A 16,734-nucleotide genomic window follows, 5' to 3' on the forward strand; every position below is an offset into this window, starting at 1 on the left:
TATTTTTATTTTTTTGTTTGTTTTGTTTTTATAACTAATGAGAGCATCCAACTTAATTTATGCGTGTTCCAGACCCTCCTGTTCTAGTCAATAAGAAGAAGTGTAGGGAATGAAGGTAGTGAGCAAATCCATGGTGTTCCAAAGCTTCTTCTTGTCCCTTGGTCTCTCCCAGCTTCCCAGGCAATGCTCATCAGCGTTCTGTTGTTCTAAGCCGTATGTTTTTAAAATGGAACCAAGCAGGATGTATTTCTTTACTTTGGTTTCTTTTACTCTATGTAATGATTTTGAGATTTGTCTGAAGAGTGGAACGCCAGGCTCCCCGCACGACTGTTGCCGATGTGGGTGGGCTGCGGCCAGTTTTTTTCTGTGGTGTTTGGCTGAGTAAAGGGGTTATTGCCTGAAAGTTTTCTGTCTTACTAGCCTGCCTCTTTCCTGGGCCTTTGGATAGAGAAAACAGGCTTTTTTGTTGGGACTTTTTTGGATCATGCCTGCTGGAGTTTCTGTGTTGCCATTTTCATCTGCCCCAAGTCTGGGATAGATGAAGCCCACACACACATATAAAACTATAGTCAATAATAACCGAATATTTTTAAATAACTTGAAGAATGTAATTGGATTGTTTGTAACTCAAAGGATAAATGCTTGAGGGTATGAATACCTCATTCGCTCCATGATGTGCTCATTTCACATTGCATGCCTGTATAAAACATCTCATGTATCCCATAAAGATATACACCTATTATGTGCCTCCTACTACATACCCACAACAGGGAACTCACATCCTTGTCAGTCTTCAGGTCCTGAGGTTCCTGGTAGGTCTGCCTCCTGCTTCCTACCTTTCAGAGTCTTCCCACATTTGTTTTATGTATAATGCCTAGTTTCCCATTGTCATTAGCAGAAAGGATAGGGAAAGGCATGTGCTCATCTTCCTGGAAGTGGAAGACTCAATAGTATTGTCTTCAAATCACATTTTAAAAATCTTAATGACAAATAAAATAATTATATATATTTATAGGGTGTGATGTGATGTTTTGATCCATGTATACATTGTAGAAAGATTAAATCAAGCTAATTAACATATCCATCACTTCACCTGCTGTTTTTGTATGATGAGAATTTTTTTATACTTTTAAGTTCAGCAGTGCACGTGCAGGTTTGTTACACAGGAACAGGTGTGTCATGGGGGTTTGTTCTACACATTATTTCATCACCCAGGTATTAAGCCCAGTACCCATTAATTAGTTTTTCTAATCCTCTCCTTCTTACCACCCTCCATCCTCTGAGAGGCCCCACTGTGTTTTTCACCCTGTGTGTCCATGCGTTCTGATGAGAACATTTAAAATTTTTCTTTTAGCAATTTTGAAATATACATTATTCTTTTGTTTTGTTTTGAGATAGAGTCTCACTCTGTTACCCAGACTGGAGTTCCGTGTTATGATCTCAGCTCACTGCAACCTCCATCTCCCAGTTCAAGCAATTCTCCTGCCTCAGCCTCCCGAGAAGCTGGGATTACAGGCATGTGCCACCACATCCCGCTATTTTGTTGTTGTTGTTGTTGTATTTTTAGTAGAGATGGGGTTTTATCATGTTGACCAGACTGGTCTCGAACTCCTGACCTCAGGTGATCTGCCCACCTCGGCCTCCCAAAGTGTTGGGATTACAGCTGTGAGCTTATGGTCACCATGCTGTGTTCAATATAATTTTTTATTGTTCATTGCTAGTATATAGAAACAATTGATTTTTATATTGATTATGTATCCTGTTACCTGCTAAACATACCTTCATTCTCAGAACTTTTTTTTTAGATGTAGTAGAATTTTTCATGTAAATGGCTCTGTTATCTGTGAATAAAAACAGGGTTTTTTTTGTTGTTCCTTTTCTATCTACAGGGCTTTAATTTATTTTTCTTTTTTTCTCTTTCTGCATTTGCTGAAACCTCCAACACAATGTGGGATAGTGGCGGTGACAGCAGATATCCTTGCCTTGTTTCCAAATTAGGGAGAAAACATTTCGTTTTTCACTGTTAAGTGTGAAATTAACTGCAGGTTTTTGTAGATGTCATTTATCATGTTGCAAAGATTCCTTCTATTCCCAGATTGCTGAGAATTTTTATCAGAAATGCACAGTGGATTTTGTCAAATAATTTTTCTGCATCTATTGAGATAATTTTTCTCTTTTGATTGGTTTATATGGTGAATTAAGATTGATTTTTGAATGTTCAACCAGTCTCGTGTCCCAGGATAAACCCCAGTGGGTCGTGATGCATTATCCTTTCATACACTGTTGGATGTAACTTGCTACATTATGTTGAGTATTTTTCCGTTTATATCCAGAAGGGCACAGACTCCGAGACTTGAGCTGGGATACCTATCTGTGTGTACTTTAGAACCTTGTACCCTCAGCTTCCACAAAACCACATGAGCCTGCAAAAGTGGCTTCATTGCATATTTCAGTTCCTTTCCTTTAAAACTGATAAAACACATTGAATAACAATGAGTAAGAATGTAGAAGAAAACAAGAAGATGCAAATTGAAAATATTAGGAGTGAGAAACGTGGCGTCACTACAGATTCACTTTTCCTGCTCAGTCGGCCTCTAGGATCATCAGTTTATTGATTTCTCAAAGACTCAGACTTGGATTTTAATCAAATCTTCTATTGTGTTTCTCCTTTTTCAGTTTCACTAATTGTTGGCTCTGTCCTTTATCCCTTTCTCCCGTTTACTTTGGGTTTGATTTGCTCTTCCCTTTCTATTTTCTTTAGTTGGAAATCAAGGTAATTGATTTGAGACACTTGTCTAATACAGGCAGCTAGTGCTACAAACTCTCCCTAAGGACTGCTTTAGTAACGTCCCAAAGTATTAACATTTTGTGTTTTCCTTTTCATTCAGTGCAAATACTAATTTCCCTTTTGATTTCTTCTTTAATGCATGATAATTTTGAATTGTTATTTATTTTCCAGCTACGTGGGCATTTCCCAGCTATATTTGTATTATTGATTTCTAATTTAATTCCATGGTAATCGGAGATCACACTTTGTATGATCTGAATCCTTTTAAATTTATTCAGACTTGCTTCTGGATCAGAACATGGTCTAGCTTGGTGAGTACTATTTGCACGTCATGTGTATTCTGCTGTTTGGGGGTAGAGTGTTCTACAAATGTCAATCAGTTCAATTTGGTTGATAATGTGGCTCAGATCTTCTGTGTCTTCTCTAATTTTCATTCAATTTGTTCTATCAGTTATTGAAGCGGGTTGTTGAAAGGTCTTAAGGTCATTATGGATTTGTCAGTTTCTCCTTTTAGGTCTTCAGTTTTTGCTTCACGACCTTTGAAGCATTCTTTTTAGGCACATACACGTTTAAGATTTTTATGTCCTCTTTATAAATGGGCTCATTTGCCATTATAAATAATTTAGCCTTGTTAGCAGTTCATATGTATGCTATAGATCATCATATATGTACAGGTTTTACTCTTATTTTATTAACTTTATTTCTGAATAATTTATTCTTTTGATGCTTTTATACAAGAAATTGTTTTCTTAATTTCATTTTTGGATTGTTCATTGAAAGTGTATAGGAATGCAACAGATTGTTTTGTATATTGATCCTGTATTCTGCCACCTTGTTGAATTTGTTTATTAGCTCTACTATTCTTTTTATGGATTCCTTCAGATTCTATATACCAGGTTATGTCATCTGCAGATTGAGATATTTTACTTCTTACTTTCCAGTCTGGTTGCTTTTTATTTTTTTCTTGTCTAATCTCCCTGGCTAGAACCTCCAGAACAATGTTGAATAGCAGTGGTGAGAGTGGACATGCTTGTCTTATTCCTGATCGTAGCGGGAAAGTTTTCTATCTTTCAACATTAATTCTCCTGTTAGCTGTGGGTTTTCCATACATGCTCTGTATCAGGTGGAGAAAGTTTCCTTTTGTATCTGGTTTATTGGATGATTTTTTTTTCATAAGAGTGTTGGATTTTGTCAGATGCTTTCTCTGCATATGTTGAGGTGATCATGTGGCTTTTGTTGTTTCTTCTGCTAATATGGTGTATTGCATGGACAGTTTTTGTGTGATGAACCAATTTGTATGCCTTGGATAAATCCCATTTGGTCATCCTATATAATTCTCTTCACATGTTGCTGGATTCAGTTTGCTAATAGTTATTGAGGATTTTGCATCTATAATCACAAAATATATTAGTCTACAATTTTTTTGTGTGATATTATTGCTGAATTTTCATATGAGACTAACATTACTTTCATAGAATGAATTGGGAAGTGTTCACTCTTTTTTTTTTTTTTTTTTTTTGCAAGAGTTTGAGAATAATTAGGTGTTAATTCTTTAGATGACTGGTAGAATTAATGAAGAAAGCCATCTTGTCCTGGACTTCTCTGTGTTGGAACTTTTTGGATTACTGATTCAATATCTTTACGTCTTATTGGTCTCTTCATGTTTCTATATTTTTGAATCAGTTTTGTTAATTCTGTCTTCTTAGGAGTTTTTCCATTTCATCTGGGATGTCTAATTTGTTAGTATAAACATTTTCATAGTATTTCTTTGTAGTCCTTTTTTATTTCTATAAAGTCCATAGTGACATTCCATCTCTTTCATTTATGATTTTAGTTATTTGAGTCTTCTCTCTTTTTTCTTGGTCAGTCTACCCAAGAGTTTACTTTCCTGTGCTTGCTTTGGGTTTACTTTGTTCTTTTCTCTAGTTTCTTAAGGTAGGAAGTTAGGTTAATGCCTTGAGATATTTCTTTAATATAGTTGTGAGTGTTATAAATTTCCCTCTAAGCACTGCTTTAGCTGAACCCCATAGGCTTTGATATTCTATGTTTGTGTTTTCATTCATCTCAAAAGTTAATTTCCCTTGTGATTTTTTTTTTTTCTTTGACCTATTGGTTATTTAGGGATGCATTATTCAATGTGCATGTACTTGTGAGTTTCCCAGATTTCCTTCTGGTACTGATTTCTAATTTTATTTCACTATAGTTAGAGAACATACTTTATATGATTTAACTGTTTAAAAATTTGTATTCAAATTTGTTTTATGGCCAAATATATGGTCTATCCTGGAGAATGTGTACTCAAGAAGATATGTATTCTGCTTTGGTTGGATGGAGTGTTCCATAGATATCTGTTAGGTTCAGTTGGTCTAGCAGGTCTAGTTGTTTAAGCATTTTATTTCCTTTTTGATTATTTGTCTAGTTGCTTTGTACATTATTAAAAGTGTAATATTAAAGTATTCAACTGATTTTGTTGGATTGTCTATTTCTACTTTAAATTCTGCCAGTTTTTGCTTCATGTTTGTTTGTTTGCTTTTGCTTTTGTGCTACCCTCTATTACTCAATGAGATTTTCTGGAGATGAAGCTGAGAGCCATGCATTTTTAACATGTGCACGGAAGTTTGAGAGCCACAGTTTAAGTAAAAATGTTTTATTCTAGATAATGACTGAAGTCCAGATCAGGAAAGAGATTTCCCCTGTCTCTTGACATCTAATCCAGGTTTATCCTAATGAATTGTATTAAAAGTGGGGTTGGCAGAGTTAAAGACTCTGTTCTTGCCTTAAGAGAATAATCAAACTCCCTAACACAACAACAGCAGCAAAGAAAAATTTTAAGGGAAATATAAACACACATATACCAACAATAAAATTCAACATGACGACACTCAAATGATGGATGAAGTTATCTTCTGCATTGCTATGGCTAATTGCAGTATAGATCATCTTGGTTGCTGCAGAACAAACTCTTGATTTTCTCATGCCTTTACTCTTGTCGTCATATGAAGACTTACTTTCCTCCCACATGTCTCATTCCAAACTATTGAAAAGCTTACAATCATATATATAGCTCACTATAGTATCATTTTACTTTACTTGCCCAGACACAAACCCATTATTTTACATGCTAATCTGCTGTGTTCTTCTCTCATTAGTGTGAGACAATTAATGCAATTGCTACCTACTTGGTACCTACCAATATGATCATAAACAAAAATGCACATAAGGCCTTCATATGGAATGATGGTTTTGAACAGACATCAGCAACTTTTCCCAAAGGTCCGGACAATAAATATCTAGGCTTTGTGGGCCGTTCAGTCTTGGGTGCAGGTATTCAACTCTGCTATTTTATGGTGAAAGCAGCTTTAGGCAATATAAAATGAATGTCTGTGCTCCACTAAAACTATTTACAAAAGCTGGCAGCAGACTGGATTTGATCAAGTGGTGGTAGTTTTCCAACCCCTGGTCTTTAATGTAAGGTGTTTGTCCACAGCCTAGATTTCAAAACATATATGTACAAATTGTCATGAAACTCAGAACTTTTTTGGACTTCTTAGGTAGACTTCTATGGTAGATTGAAAAAAAACAAAAAAGCCACAATTCTTTACAATGTTTCTTGAAAAACAGCAATAGTACAGTCTATTTTCCTACCCTCTGAATGATAGAAAGCTGTGATAGGATGTCATTTTAAGCCTGGGTCCCCAGAGGAGTTGCAAGCTCCACTTTCACTGCTGGAGTCCAGCTTCCACAGCAACAGGTCTAGTTTGGTTTGCTGGGTTGAGAATCTCTGTGAAACAGAACCCTGGTGGGTGCCTGCTGGCTCAGCCATCCTGGAAGCTGGCCACACTTATCACTAAGCTCCACACTTATCACTAAGATCAGCTAAGCCTGGGTAGATAAGCAGAACTGTTGAGCCCGACCTAAGTTACCAACCCACAGACCTGGAAAGTCAGTACAGGGTGTTACATTAAGCCACTACATTTTGGTGTGGTTTGTATGTAGCAAAAGCTGATTGAAACCATTCTGCCTTTTGAACATGTAAAACAAACTTATTTTACAACGTAGACTTTCCAGAGGGAAGAATTATTAGAAAGTCAACGGTGCTTTTGTTTATACATGTGTTCTCAAAGCTGATTACTTCTTTGCTACATCATTTTGCTTTGGTATATGAGTTGATTGTATGAACATATTTAAGACTGGACTCTTGGTACTAAATGCTATGGGGATACAGACATATTTTAGAAACACCTAGTCTACTAGAGCCTATTATCAAAGTATAAAGGCATCAGCTAATATCGTGCTAATAACAGAGTAAATAAAGGTGTGATTTCAGTCCACAGATTTTTCCAACTTTTATGCTTTCAGTGAATATTTATTGGTATTTATAGGCCTTATTCCCATGTCACATGGGAGGCACCAATATTACTGTGGGTTTCCTTTATCTGTTAATTTTATTTTGTTGAATTATAGAAAGTTAAAGCTTTAATTAGTAAAATTTATTTTCCTTTGTAATATTTCAGCCATTCTTTTTTTACTTTATAAAGTCCACTGCTATGAGCTTTTCTTTAAAACTATGAACTTATATATTCTTCTGGTACTTACGTGACTACATTTAAAAATATATTGAATGTTTTAATCTATCTGCAATTAGCTTTGTATGGTATTAGATGAGAATCTCAGTTGGCTTTACTCTAAAACGTATTGTTTCAAATAACTCTTTAATTACTATTCTTCTATTTACCTGTTAATTTAAAATGCTACTCCTTAATAGTCTGAAACTTTATGTAATTTAGTCTTTTTGTGGGTTATCTATTATATTTCAGTTTTCTGTCTGTTTTTCTAACAGTACAACACTGCTTAAATTATTTGAGGCTTAATCTATTTGCTACCTGGAAAGGCAAACTACCCTTGTTGTTCTCTTTTTTCAAAACATCCTGGCTAGTTCCTGTGTCTATTTTTTTCCAGATAAACTTTAGAAATCCTTTGTGAAGTTTCACCGTATCACACTAAGATTTAGGATGGAGTTGTGGAAACTTAATTTAAAAAGAACTGACAATACTGCAATGTTGGGGATGCCTATCCGGGAACAATTACAGTTCTCTATTTAAATCTGCTTCATGTCCATTAATAAACTTTTGTCAGATGTAAATGCATGGTGGGGCAGTATTTTTGGTGTTCATTATTTTGTTTGTTTTCATAAAAGTTGTGTTAATTCATTTTAAGCTTGTCAAATATTTCATCCTTTTTGTTGCTCTTAGGAGAGAAAAATGTGTTAATGTACTTAATAGTAAATGTTCGGGCACATTAGAAGTCATTTAAAAACGCTTAACCGGGTAACTTAATTAAAGCTGGTTCTCTGAGACTCTTCACTTCGCATCCCTTTATTATCTTTCTTTGCATATTTGCATGTATTTGAAAGTAGAATATGATATACTTAAAAGTATTTTAAAACACATTTTCCACTGGTCTTCTCATCAAATAGCCACAGCTATATTACACCCCTTAGACGCCTGCACGTTTATCACCCAAACTCGTCTTTTCCTCTTGGCACTGGTGACCACTGTCAATGTGTCCTGTGGTGTCTGTTGTACCTTCTGGCCCTTTTGCTGAAACCATTTCAAATTTTCAGTGACTTTTCCATAACCCCTGCAGTTGCTGGTCTCTCTTTGGGCTCCAACATGGCTCACGGCACACCACCTTTCCTTCCTCTCCTTGGCAGGGACCTTGAAGTGGCCTGACAATGATTTGGAATGACTTGAACCCTGGGGTGAGGGGATGACAGCCAGGGAAAGAGAAAGACGCAGAGGGAGGCACCTGTCCCTACCATGTTCCAACTCACCAGCCAGAGCCAGCTTCCCCAGGAATCCGAGTGCTGCGTTGCACGCTTCCCTGTCTGCACCACGTGCTGGAGGGTGGGGCGGCCACAGGGGCTTTGATTAGACTCTTCTTCCCATCGATTTTGTGGCCACCCGACTCGTTATTCTGCTTTGAGACAAGATGCTTTCTCCAGGTACCTCTCAGGAGCTCTCATTTCCATGTGACAGATGGTGGTTTTCACTTCATCGCTTTATATGCTGGCAGCCCAAGCCCATGCTCCCGGTCACTCCCAATATGCCTTTGGCTCAGGGAGAAGGCAAACTGTTGGTGAATAATTTCCTGTGCCTATGAATTGGTACAGATGCCAAGTTATACTCATTTCAAATCATGCTTTTGCATTTTTTAAGGATGGTTTTACTAATTAGACTAGGCAACTCTTGGTTAACCTAATTTGGGTATAACAAGGAGGAAATTTGGAATTATTGTCATATAAGGATGCTTTTGTAATAGTGTGGTTGCTTTGTCTGAGAAGAAAAGGCAGCATGTAGACAAGATTGCCCTCTAAGAGTACTTGAAGGACGTTCTGAGGATAGAAAGAAATACTTCTCCCATGCTGCTCCAAAGAGACAGCCATAAAGAACTGGATGAATCTTCTAAAATTCACATTTGTTTTCCATATAAAGAAGATTTATTTTTATGTACTCAGATGTTCAAAAATAGAGATGGCTTGAGCGATGCTGAACTCTCTAGCAATGGAGGTATTTAAGCCGGGATGGGATGCTTTCTGGGTGAATAATTTACTTGGGATTCACCTATTCTTATATCATATAGTGTTGAGCATGATATCCTACGTTAAGAAGTAGTGCAGAAGAGCAGAAATAACACAGGCACTCTATTATTGGAGTCAGACACACCTGGCTTAAAATCCTCTTTGTTCATTTACCTTGGGGCAAATCACTTAATCTCACCAAACCTTACACTCCCTGTCTATAAAATAGAGGTGGCCTTCTCTGCATTAGTTTGCTAGGGTTTTCATAACAAAATACAACAGAGTGGCTGGTTTAAACAATAGAAACTATTAAATATTTTATTTACATTTAAATTTAATTTTTAATAGCCTCACAGTACTGCAGGCTGGAAGTCCAAGATTAAGGTGTCAGCAGGTCTGGTTTCTTCTGAGGCCTCTCTCCTTTGCTCGCTGTGTAAGCGCATCCCAGGTGTCTCTCTCTCTAGCCTAATATTATCTTTTTGTAAAGACCCCGTCAGGTTAGACTAGAGCCATCCTAAAGGTCTTATTTTAACTTAACTACTTCTTTAAAGGCCCTAAATCCAAATAAAATCACATTCTGAGTTACTGAAGGTTAGGCTTTCCACATATGAACTTTGAGGTGACACAATCCAGTCTATAGTATCCTTCTACCCTCGGATTTTTTTTTTTTTTTTTTTTTTTTTGTCTACATGAACTGTTCTGGTGTTCATCCCATCACTAACTGGGACACAGAGCTAGGTGCATCCTCATGCTGGGCTAAAATAATCTGCCTGTGAAAAAGCCTGGCTTGAAGATTTCACAGGGCAGATGGACAAAGGGCTGTAAATTGTACACACAATTTACACACAATTATAACCACAAGTCAACTTTTTTCTTTTCCAAATAGGTGAATCAGAAGCAAATTATTTACTCAGAGAGCATCCCATTCCTGCTTAAATGCCCCCCTTGCTGGAGAGCTCACCACCTCTCAAAGAAGCCATTTTCGCTTTTGAACACTTGAGTGCGTAAGCCAAGATCATGCCATTGCACTCCACCCTGGGCGACAGAGTGAGATTCCATCTCAAAATGAATAAATAAATAACTAAATCTTCCTTATATGGAAAACAAATGGCATCTTGAAAGAGTCACCCAGTTCCTTGGAGCCCACCCTTTGAAGATGCATGGAGGGTGTGTCTTCTTCTGACCCCTGCCTTTGTGTTGGGATGGTCGAGTTACGTGTTTTCCCTTTGTCCCTTCTACCTGTTCCCTCATAAACATCCAGCTTGCACACTCCCCTCTCTTTGTAGACTCCATCCCCAATTCCACGATCAAAGTCTCCCCCTCCATTATGCGGGGATGAGCTCTGCTTGAGCACTTTTCCCTGCATATACCCGTATGAACCCATCTGGTTCTCTGCAAACAAAGGGTTCACGTCTGCACACAAAAGGTTCACATCTGCACAAGGCATCCCTTTCTTAGGAGGCCATTTTTACAAAGAGCCTTTGGAGAGTCATCTCTGCCCTGGGAGGCTCCTGTGGGGTTTCTCCTGACACAGTGCTGCATCACTCTTTCATTAGAGGAGCTCTGATGAATCACATTTCCTCCATCTTGATTCATCAGGCTAATAATTGTATGTGTCTCAGGTGGGAGAAGGGGAGGGACAAAAGTGTTCTCCACACTCAATAACATGTTTTTTCTGAATGGATGCATGAGTGGATGAATGCAAGTATTCAAAAGACTATTATACTATGGGAGTTGGCCTTGAGATTACTTTGTTTGTTTCCCAAAAGGTGTTGTATAAGCCAGAATGTTTTGCTAATTCCAACTTGCTTTCTTCCCATTTCCTCGTAGTTCAGTTTAAAATAGTGCATGTTTATTGAATGCTTACTCTGGGTCAGACGCTCGTCAATGTGCTTCAGTTATGTTGCTCATGTAATCCTTACACACCCCCTATGAGGAGAGACTTGCTATGGCCCCTTTTATCCAGGGGAAACTGAGGCAAAGAGAGGCTATCAACCTACCGAAGGTCATTTAGCTAGGTAGAGGCAGAGCTGGTTCAAGTTCAGCCATTCTGGGTCCAGAGCTCACAAGTTAAACCCACAACACTCTTTATCCAGTAATGGAGTGTACTGAATTCACCATAAGTGTCAGGGTCAGGGGTGTCTGGAGTGCAGAGTTGGGGGTGTGCTGTTTAAATAGCCACCAAGAGGAAGCACAGCTGCACTGGAGGAATAGACTGGCAGCTGATTGACTCTAAAGTCTGCGGAATCCTAGAGTTCAACAGTATCTTTAACTTAGGCCAGCTCTTCCATCAGCTCCCTGGCTTATTTACTCAGTGTGTTCAAATCCCAGACTTCACCTTCTGCAGCTGATCTGTGGATACTAGTCATACCTCTGAGCTTCAGTTTCACCTTTTCATTGTTAAAATCAGTATGTTAATACCTACTTAATAGGCACAGCAGGGTTTAATTAATTAACATCATAAAACCATTAGCACAATGTCTGAAATACAGTAGGTGCTTAATAATTGTTAGTTGCTATGAGCATCATCATCATCATCATGTGGTCAGACTTCATAGTTTACATAGAACATTCATATATTCCCGTCTTGTTGGAGGTTAAATAAATATATAAATACATACAACTATATTGTGCATTAATATTTTTCCCATTGCAAGTGGTGCTACTGAGTCTCAGAAAATGAATACTTTTCCCCAAGGAAAGTAAGATGATCTGTGGTCAAGCTTGTATTCAATCTTAGGTCATGCAACGGACTGAATGTTTGTGCCCCCTTTAAAGTCATATGTCCCCAATGTGATAGCATTAAGAGGTGAGCCTTTAGGAGGTAGTTAGGGCCCGAGGACAGAGCCTTTACAAATGGGATTAGTGTCCTTATGAAAAGGAGTCCAGAGAGCTCACGCAACCTCCCTTTCTGTCATGTGAGGATGCAAAGAGAAGTCGTCAGTTTGTAACTGGACAGTTTGCAACTGAGAGGGTCATTGCAGGAACCTAACTGCTGGCACCTTGATCTTGGACTTACAGTCTCTGGGACTGTGAGAAATAAACTTCTGTTTCTAAGCCACCCAGTTTATGGCATTCTCTTCAGCTTCCCAAACTAAGTAAGATAGGTCATCTGTTTCAAAGTCTAAATCCTTTGCTTTATATTAATTCCTTCATTTGTTACTTTGCTGGTTCATTCATTTGACAGGTACTTACTGACTTCATGCCATGTGCCAGTCATGTCCTGGATGCTGGAGACACAGCTGGGAACAAGATGTGCAAACTACCTGCCCTCCTGGAGCTCACCTTCCGAAGCAGTGCAAACAGCAAGATTAGTAAACGTAGAATGTCATCTGGATCATGATCTGGGATACTGCCCGTGAGAATCACAGCAAGCTACCCTTGGTATTAGGGAAGGCTTTTCTGTAGAGGTGATCTGTGAACTCTTCATTTGAAGAACAAGAAGATATGGGCAAAGACAATTTCAGGCAACACGGTGGTACCTGCAGAAGTCCTTGTGCACATCTTGAGAAGCAGAAAAAAAGGCTGATTCTGGATTTAGGTGAGCAAGCTGAGTTCAGAGAAGTGGAAATGCCAGTGAATGCAGAGCCTTTTCATACGAAGGGCCGGGTTAGCTGCTAAACTGTTTATGTATTTGTCACCACACTTATTTTCAAGGGGTGGAAACCCAAGTCAAAATGAGTTAAATTGGAAAAAAAAAAAAAAGGATTTTACTGTCCCCCGCTGGTGGAAAGCAGTCTGGAGCTGCTTGGAGGATGAGAGTGAGCTTCTGCAGCCTTGCCTCCGGACTTGGTTTGAGGATAGAACACCATGAGGCCCTTTCTCTCTGTCCATCTCTGAAGCTTGGCTTTTTTTTTTTTTTTTTTTTTTTTTTCTTTTAGCATGGTGGCGTCATATCTCCCAGCCTCTCTACCTCACTGCCAGGCCAGTCCCAGCTTGGCATCTCTGGTGGAAAGAACTTCTTTGTTCCAGAGCCCATGATAGCAGCTCCAGGGATGAATGCTGATTGGCCTTATCTGGATCATGTGACCTTCCCTTGGTCAAACCACAGCTTCCAGGTGTCAGGGAAGAAGCCTTGCTAAGGCATCTGAGCCAGGGCTGATGGGGGAGGGAGGTCAGGTGTGTCCTCTGAAAAGGAGGACGGCCAAGCTTGCTGGAAAAATAGAAACGAGTCACCACTACAGTCTAGGACACTACAGATCTGAGAAAATCCATGACACAGGATGGCCACTGCGCAGCTGCAAGACCTGGTTCGAATACTTTGAACAGTGGCCTCTCCACCTGAGGGTCCCCTAAAGGGAGCCAGATCTGCTTTGTCCCCTCTTCTGTCCCTGGAGCTGGCACAGAGGGAGGCAACTGAAAAATTCTGTGAAAGAAGAATGGCCGAATGAAGAAATAGATGACTATGTGAATGGAAGTTAAATCTGTGCCTGGCCTGCAGTTCCTCTCTAAGCCTTTAATATGTAAATGTGTCTGGTGGCTCTCCTGGAGGGAGTCTGAGCCTGCAGGAAGGGGAGAAGAGAGGGCGAGGGAGCATTCCAGGCAGGAACTAGCAGGAGCAAAGGCACAGCCTGCTCAGGAAATCATAAATAACCCAGGGAGGGCTTGCAGGTGGAAGGATGGGTGGTGGAGCTTGAAATGGAGTTAGGGCCAGATGGTGGTAGCCTTAATCAGGCCATGCTAAGGACTGTGCATCTATCTGCCAGGCAATGGGGGTCTAGGGCAGGTCTGTTTGTTAGAACGTGATTTGGCCTGTGTGTAGTAGTGTTTTAAAATATTGTTTTCTCTTCCCTGAAGCCATTTCTGATCAATATTGTTTATGATAATTCCTGAATTCTCTGTATCCTAGTGATGCATTACTTGCCTTAAAGTGGAGGGAACAATTTAAACGTACATCAGTGGTTAAGGAAAATCCATACCATGGAGTTGGTACGTATTAACAGTAACACAGAACTGTTACTGACATGGGAAGATGGCCAGGATGTACCCTTAAGTGAAAAGAGGACTCATGAGGACCAATGGGCATAGTAAGGTCTCGCTATTTTAGAAAGAAAAGAAAATTCGGTATCAAGGTCTGGAAGGGAGCTCAGAAGGTATACACAGTGAGTAACAGGCCTGGCCTGGGTCATGTTAACAGAAAGTATACAGACTCTGTAAAACATTTTAAAGAAGTTTATTCTGAGTCAATACGAGTGACTGCGGACAGGGGAATGGTCTCAAGAGGTCCTGAGAAAGTGCACCTGTAGCAGCCAGATTACAGTTTGTTTTTATACATTTTAGGGAGACAGGAGTGACAGGCAAAGACATAAATCACTACATGGAGGTATACATTGGCTTGGCCCAAAAAGATGGGGTATCTTGAGGCAGAGGCTTATAGGTTATAGGTGATTCAGAGGTTCTTTAATTTGCAATTGGTTAAGAAAGCAAAGCTTTGTCCAAAAATTGGGAGTCTGCAGAAAGGAAGGTTTGAAGAGAAGACAAGGAAGTCCATTAACCAATACACTGGGTCAGAGAGACCTGCAGGAGTGTGTGATTTAACCCTTGTCTGGCATGACCTTAGGTCCTGTTAATAATCTGATATCTTACTGTCACAAAGGGCCCATTTCGTTAGTCTTATGTTCTCTTATTGAACATTAGTGCTGGTCAGTTGTGCTTAAACTCGTAAAGGGAAGGGGTGTAACGAGGCATGCCTGACCTCCCTTTTAATCATGGCTAGGAGTTCAGTTTTTGAGTTTTTTCTGAGGTCCCCTTGGCCAAGAGAAGGGTTCATTCAGTTGACCAGGAGCTTAGGATTTTAGTTTTAGTTTACAGTCATGTCAGCTGTTGAGGAGATGTGGTAGGCCAGGGGTCCAAGGATGGTCTCCAAGGAGCCATGGACTCTGGAAATTGGATAGAAATCAATGCACACATGCACATTTTGCTGGGAAAGACATCTCTTCATCTATCCCATTTTCAAAGGTATGGAGAGAGGTACAGACTCACAAAAGTGTTCAGAAGTGCGACTGTCGGAGGAAGATGGCATCCTCTTCCAGGAGGCTGACCCCTTAGGATGCTAAGAGGCTTGGCTTTCTTGTCTCTGTGGACAAGGATTTGATTGTGCCAGATCATGGCTGCTATTCAGTGCTCCATAATTGGATTATTTTCTCAGAAGAATACTTCACCGCTAATTGACACAGGGAGGAGAGCGTCGGGAGCCAAGGTGTCCGGCTGAAGGAGGGAGGGGAGAATTACAGAAGACCCAAATAGTGAGAGGTGCCTTTGGAGATGTTTAAATGGCTTTGAGAGGGAGACTGTCACATCTGGTTGTTGTGATAATTAGATTAGGAAGCAGAGAGATGGAGACAGAGCAGCAGCCAATGCAGTCTGCAGGCTCTGCCAGAGGCTGGAGAGGTGGATCTGAAAATAGACTATGTGCAGGGGTGACCTCCAGGGAGGGTCACACTTGACACAGCCCAGAGCCAGAGGCCCTGTGGGCTCCAGGACACCAGAGATCATCTCATGCAGCAGTTTCCAAGCCTGGTCCATGGAGCCATCTGAGGATTACAATCCCCTGGTGCGAGCCTACTTGAAAATACAGTTTCCCAGTTCCTGCCCCGGCATATCCCAGGCCAGCAGACCTGGGTTTGGCCCCAGAGCAGGATACTTTACTGTCTATTTTAACCAGGTTCCTGAATGGTTCTGATGCCTGTTCAGCTAAAGAGTCAGGGACCTAGTTTGACATCAGCCTTTGTGAGACCTAGAGACCAGGCAAGGAGACTCGCCCAGGACATCACACCACAGCAGCACCCACACGGTGCAAAGTGCCTCACATGTGTTATGTCTCCCATTTAATCCTCCTAGGCAGCTCTGCAATAGTGACTTTAGTTATGCCATTTGACAGACAAGGATACTGAGGTTCTGAGAGGACCAAGAACTTGCCAAGATCACGCACAACTACTGAGTGATGAGCAAGCAACAGCTTCACTACCTCCCCAGTGCTCAGAGGTCCTGCTGTTGGGGGCTGCCTACCATGGTCCACAGACCTCAGCTCTTGACTGCAACTTCATTCAGCTCCTTCCTGCACCCTCACCTCAATTTTATTTGTTGAGAGAATATATGGAAACCCTAAGCTCCTCATTCCTAGTTCATGATTCTCTTCATTAAATTCTGAAAAGTCCCATCCATAGTGTTTTGACCAAACTCTTGTGCTCTTGTAATAGTGTTTTGCCATCTAGAAGCCCAGTTTTGCTGACTGAACCAAGATGGGAACAGTATTGACAGTGCTAAGGTTCTTTCTAAAGCTGACGTTCCGTGGTTTGGTTGTGGCCGGGTGGTATTATTAAAAGTCATTGTTATTTCTGAAGTGCCTTATAGGGCATGGTTGAGA

The sequence above is a fragment of the Rhinopithecus roxellana genome, chromosome 9 (assembly GCF_007565055.1).
Source record: "Rhinopithecus roxellana isolate Shanxi Qingling chromosome 9, ASM756505v1, whole genome shotgun sequence".
In the NCBI taxonomy this organism is placed as follows: Eukaryota; Metazoa; Chordata; class Mammalia; order Primates; family Cercopithecidae; genus Rhinopithecus; species Rhinopithecus roxellana.